Source organism: Armigeres subalbatus, chromosome 1 (genome assembly GCF_024139115.2).
Source record: "Armigeres subalbatus isolate Guangzhou_Male chromosome 1, GZ_Asu_2, whole genome shotgun sequence".
NCBI classification, from domain to species: Eukaryota; Metazoa; Arthropoda; class Insecta; order Diptera; family Culicidae; genus Armigeres; species Armigeres subalbatus.
In genome coordinates, this window is record NC_085139.1 from 268,118,314 (window position 1) to 268,124,737 (window position 6,424).

At 44.2% G+C, this 6,424-nt stretch overlaps 1 long non-coding RNA gene across 1 annotated transcript; it reads right to left on the minus strand.

The window, feature by feature from the left end:
• Nucleotides 1-3,606: 3,606 nt before the first annotated feature.
• LOC134213824 (uncharacterized) lies at nucleotides 3,607-4,817 on the minus strand. The gene is made up of 5 exons (XR_009979542.1): nucleotides 4,614-4,817; nucleotides 4,460-4,555; nucleotides 4,258-4,399; nucleotides 4,054-4,196; nucleotides 3,607-3,997 (listed from the first exon to the last, which is right to left on the minus strand). It is a non-coding gene; the product is annotated as an uncharacterized LOC134213824 (long non-coding RNA).
• Nucleotides 4,818-6,424: the final 1,607 nt, after the last annotated feature.

Below are 6,424 nucleotides of genomic sequence, written 5' to 3' on the forward strand. Positions count from 1 at the left end.
TTGGTCGCCACTTGGGACGATCTGGGAAGGCGTGGATGCCGCTTTGAAGGTTCGGCTGGTGAACACCAGTAGAGTCCACAAGCCGGTGGCGCTAGGACCTGTCCATCGAAGGTAGTGGAATTGAATGGCGGCCTAATTGCTGAAGGATATAGGTTGCCATTTGGATACGAAGGCCGTCCTTGACGGAATGATTGGAGAATCGAAGATGCGATGACTGCGCTGCAGCTGCGGCCGCTGAATGCACGAGGATTGAATTGCACACCGATTTCTGCATTTCTAGCATGTCTGGTTTGGGCATCTGGTTCGAAGCGAATGCGTTGCTGTCCGAACCTCCCTTTAGTGTGAGTTGGCTTCATGTTGCTTATAGGAAGTTCTGCATTACCCCTGAGACAACCATCTGCGTCTGATTAGTCCTGTTGTACTTGACAAGCTCTTTCCACCCATTCATTCACTCGACCTGAGGCTGCACTGTGACTTTTCGATCCTTTTTCACTTCTTCTTGATACTTTCTCACTCAACGCTTCTTCAAACAATCGATACTTCTCCTCCAGGTATTTGCGATGCTCATCCACTGCTTTTGCTTCAGCGATTTTACGCTGCTCTTCCTGCTGCTTCTGAAATTCTCTTTCTTCCTGTAGTCGCATAACCCCTAGCTTTGCACGTTTCACCACTAACCTCTCCGAAGACGAAATGGAGCACTCTGACAGTGCTTTGGCTGCGTCAACCACACTCCGACTGCTTCCACCAGGACACTCCGACTGCTGCTTCTGCTGATCGGTCTTTGTTTGATCGGTCGTGGGTGTTGGCGCACTGTTGACGGGATTTAGATCCAGAGAGGCAGATTTTCGAACTTCATTTGCTGGAGGAATCACTAGATTCGTGCGCGTACTTTACGATGTTACCAATTGGCTGGTGTCTCGTTAACCTGCGATCCAGGTTGTCGTCATCCTGCTTGGCAACGTTTTCCGGCATAGGCCGATGAAGGTCTCTTCAAGCGGTCTCAAACTGTTGAACAAAATGCGGGACATAATTTTGTGCGTCGATGTAAGGAGGGATATTCCAGTCCATCCGAAAGCTGGTTCTTCCCCGCAGTCTTATTGTTTTTCAGCTCTTTGTCTTTTCCAAGGTTTGCAGAAATCAGAAATCACTCTCAATAGGTAACGAACAACTATAAAATAAAGGCAAAAACTATTCCAAATCATAACAAGTCATAATAACAAATTTATCAAACTTGTAAACAAGGGCGAAAAAACAGTATTGGATTTTCGATTTGTTCTCGCTCATTTTGTAAAAAGGACCTTTCTAAGATTTCTATAAGAAATTTATCATGGGGTATAGCCTCCCGAATCAGTTCATTATCATGACAGCTTGCGAAAAAAGTCTCTCATGGTATGCTACATATCGTATATTAAACATGATAGGTGAGAGACTTTTTTTTATTCTCTTTTGCTGCTAATAACTTAGCCGAGCAAACTCTTATCTTCTCGCGGTGCTCTGCATAATATTCTGTATTAAATTTGTTAACATCTGAATGAGTATCATAACTCTTCATCGTAAGTTGTGCCGTCCAACTGCAAATCAATGTTTTTGGATGTTTCTGCATACATTTTTGCATATAAACTTCCAACGAAGTCTAGCACCGCCCAAACCTTGACTGATTTGGCTGAAATTTTGTCCAGAGCATCAAGGCATCAAATAGAACCGAATAAGAGCGCGGCCCATCAGAAAAATTGAAAAAAGTTTTCCCCATACTAACTAGAGCCACCCTAATGTCCATCTTCGCTAATGTTTATTCTGTTCACCGATACACCGTCATTTCCCAAGCAGCACACATGTGATATAGTGGTTCGTGTTACTTGTGTACAACTGAATTCGGTAACATTTGAGTTGCAGCAACTAAATCGGTCCAAATTGTGCTTCCAGAGTTCCACCGTTTAACAACGTCTCGAAGTATTGCTTCCACCTGGCAGTCACTTCGGTATTATCTGTCAGCAAATTTCCTTCTTGGTCATTGCGCGCTGTCTTTCTTTGCACGCCATTGACAGTCTAATAAAACCTTCACATATCGTTCTGCTCCATTCATTCTTGCGCCTCACTAATCACTTGTTCTTCATACTGTTTTTTTTTTCTTACTAGGGTGGGTTCGTTTTTCAGCTGCTCTTTCTTCCTTGTTCCGATCTCCATTTAATCGGGTACCCGATACCAACATCCGGCTCCTGGTAATGTTGTTCTGGTCTGTCAATCTCTGAAACTCCAAATCGAACCCACCCGTCCTGGTTTACCTCTGTGCAGTGTCTATCACTTCTCATGCTGTTGTGCTCACCGCTCTATGGATCAACTACCATAGATCGTTGATTTTGTTGCTTACGTTAGTTATTCGTTCGTCGAGCTTCTGGCGGTATTTAATAGAGATGGATATTGTAACGCATCGTTCGCAGTGATCTTTCATTCGATAGTGTTGACATCCGTTATCGAATTATGCTGACAACGAGGTAATCAGAGTCAATGTTCGGACCTCTGAATGTTCGCACATCGATAACATCCGAGAAATGGCGCCCATCCACAAGAACATGGTCTATCTGGTTGCAAGTTTCGCCATTTGGGTGTCTCCAGGTGTGCTTTCGGATGTTCTTTCGTGCAAAGTAGCTGCTACTGATGGCCATCCCTCTGGCAGCAGCGATACTTACTAGCCGTAAGTCGTTGCCATTGGTAGCGGAGTGAAGGCTCTCCCTACCGATTATGGGACGGAAAAAGTCCTCTCTACCGACCTGAGCGTTGGCGTCTCCGATAACATTTTCACTAATGAGTTTCCACCGCATTACTTGCTTCGTATGCTGCTTTTTCGCTGCTGCTGTAATAGATATTTTATTTGAATGCAGTGTTGGTCGTGGGTCTCAAGTTAGCCTTGCGAGCAAAGGCGTAGGATTGCAATCCGGAGAAGGCGAGTTCGATTCTCGGTCCGGTCCAGGGTGTTTTCGGGTTGGAAACATTCTCGACTCCCTGGGCATAGTGTATCCTTGCCACACAAGATACACTCATGCAATGGCGGGCTTTCAATTAATAACTACGGAAATGCTAATAGAATACTAAGTTGAAAAAGCTGGCCAAGTTCCAAGAATGTAGAGCAATAAAAGAAGAAGTTGGTCGTGGGATTCGGACTTCTTGAATAGCGGCCACGTTCACTCAAACTTTCTGCAGTTCACGAGCCAGAAGGCTCACTCGTCCAAGTTCATTTAGGGTCCTTTCCAGGTACCGAGTTTCCAATCATAGACCTCATTTCGTTGCCGGATCGGTTGCCAAAAATAAAGTTTTCTTTTTCTCTTTTCTCCATGTTTCGTGGTATTTGGAAGACTTCAGTCAGGTTCGCTTTGCCTACATCGCGCTGTAGGGGCTGTCACCTTATGGATACAGCATTCCGTTTATCAACCGCTGGATACCAGTCAATATTTTGGTTGATTAGTTTGTTAGTTTGAATAAAGCTTTATCTAGTACATTTAGTCTTGTTATGAGTTTCCCGTTATGGTAGAGCAAGGCGAAGAAGCTACCTAGGTGAATCACTCACGAACACTGAGGGCTAAGGGCACCAACCAAATAAAAACACAAATCTCATAGTTTAACACATTATATTGGGAAACCCTTCCATCGTTTCCTACTCTGCATCCCTACATCTCCTACTCTCTTCGATTTTAGCTTAATCTATTCGCACAGACTCACGATTGTCGCCGGTCCAATGTCGCATGAATGGGCTGCATGTTCTCTTCTCAGCCACCGATGCGTTCACGTCCAAGCAGACGACGAGAAGCCGTGAGCTCACGCAGCCAGCCAAACCCGTTATGCTGCTGTCGATTTGAGCCACTCGCCTAATGTTCACTCGCTGATAGCTGCACGGTTCCGGTGTGGAACCAGATGTGCGTCCGGTCGCCGTCGCTTCGACGTTGGCCGTACCTAGGCCTTGCCTCCGACTCGAAGCACGAATCCGAAATCTGCAAATAAAGCCCTGCAGGCGGTTGTGCATTAGTTGGCTATTCGCCGTCCTAATCACGACTGGCTTACCCTTGAGAGGGGCTCCTTTTCCTTGCTGACGGTGCAGTAATTCCAACTGGCTTGTTCCGTAGGGTATACCGTTCTTGATTCCGTACGCGCCCTTGAGTCTCGCCGTCGTGTGCCGGCTACACCACTAATCGTCACCACGAGTGCTGTGTTTGAATAGACGCGATTGTAGTGGAACATGGTCAAAATCCTCATTGAACCGCTCACCTGTTTGGGACCTTCCGGCGCGAATGTCGTTCTCACTCAGTGTCGATCGGTGACCTAGCTGAACCGTCTCCTGGCTTTTAAAATGGAGACTATTGCCAAAGCCTCGTGTGTGGGTGCTTTCTCCGACGACGGGCTGAATGGCCTGAGTTTGAAAGGTGGGTGCTTAGAACGGCTAATACGTCAATCGGTTGTGTTTGCTCACCTGTGGGCCCCGTGTCCAACGTTCAGACTATTTTGCGTAACAATTTATGTCCTTCTTTGCCGTTCGCTTTAAGCCACGCTCCAATCGTAGTGTTCCCTGGAACAAAATGGCCGACAATTAGTCCCTAGTCGCGGACACTATGCTTGAAGCTCACCTGCTCAACCAGACGTCTTAGCTTGGCCGCACGATCGTTGTCACGGTACCGTCTACCGAGACACCCGGCACTTTTACACGACTCGATTGTGACTTTGTGCAGCTGCAATTCTGGTTATTTGCTCCGCTGAATTTATTGCACAATCGCTTTCTGGCGATACAGGGACGCACGAGCGTACCTTTCGTTGCGAGGCCTACAGCGAACTGATTTCCTCGCTCTTCATACGCTTCTACTCACACGCAATCGATCTTGGTTGTAATGGTGCTCAGCTCGATCTGCCGGCTCAACAGGAAACGCGCTCTCTTGGACGACGACGGCGGCTGAATATGGCAACAACGCAATTGACTCTCACGAATGTGTGTTTGTCTCGTTGCCGTCCCAGTGATAGACGGTTTCTCGTATATTGCTTATATACTTTCGGCGAGCGCTATGCTGTGCGAGCTCGTGTGTTTGTTTTGCATGTGTAAGTCGCACTCTGGCGAAACGATGAAATGTCTGTGGCTGGCCGGCGGAGGAATGCAGTAAGATGTACAGCAGGGGTGTTCAAACTATAGTTCACCGGTCAGTGCGTATTTTGGTTTCACTTTTATGTTCATTAATTGTGTTAAATGAGACTGCATACTGGCAAGTTATATGTTTCCACATTCAAATAAACTAAACGTAACAGTCTTCTTAGTAGAATAATACATAAAATGTTTAACTAATTATTGGAATTTGTATAAGCGAAGGCCTCATTCAGTCGGGCATCTAAACCTGTAGGTGACTCGCAAATGTTTGTAGTGGTACATAAGCCTTTGTGAAGGCTTGAGTACATGTCCAAAGCGCCCCCATTCTTATAGAATCTAGCATCTGTGTAGGTAAATCAGTGCAGTTTATCTTGACAGTATTTATTTTTTATTTATTGAAATCAACCAGGCCACTTATTTCATTAGTATTCTTTGTTTTTTGATTTGTGCTATTAGTACAGTTTACTTATTCGGCCAAATAATTCCTACTCCCTACTGTGAATGCTTTTCCAGTTTTTGCCCAGTATAACTAATTTTAATTTTGAAATCAATTTTTGAATATGATTTACAAACCTACTTAGTGTATTTTTTTATAAATTCCTCCAGATAATCCTCAGAAACGTTTCCTTGAAAAGAGCTTTAGAAAAATCATTCAGATTCTCCTAAGAATCTTTTAGATTCTCCTAAGAATCTTTCAGATTCTCCTAAGAATCTTTCAGAGTTTTCATGACGGATTTCTCAAGAAAATCCTTTAAGAATTTCTTTCGGAAATTCCTCATGAAATGCGAAAAAAAGTGTTTCAGGAATTCTTCAGCAATTCGGACACTTCCAAAAACTGTTTTTAAACACCGGGGTAATTTAACCAAGACACTTTATTCCGTGCATGAAACTATTCATTTTTTTTGCGGTACGACGTGTATTTCCCGGCGGTCTAATTGTCCCTATCTCTTATCTCCTGATGTATCCATCTCAAAGCGAAACAGGCTAACTGATACCGCGTGATGGATAAGGAGTCCTTATCTTATTAAGGATCTATAGTGTTTCATCTCTGCGCTCTCTCATGTTAACCAGAGTTTTTTCGGAAATTGTTTAGCAACTCTTTAATTTTTTTTTCAAGCAACGTTTTCGGAAATTTTTCTTAAATTAAATTCTTCCAGATATTGCATAAGGAATTTCTTCGAAATTTACCTTAGGAATTTCATCACAACTTCTTCCAGCAATTTTTTCAAAACATTCTCCGGGAGTTCTTCCAGAGCTTACTGCAAGAATTGCTTCAAAAATGCCTTCATGAGTTCTATCCAAAAT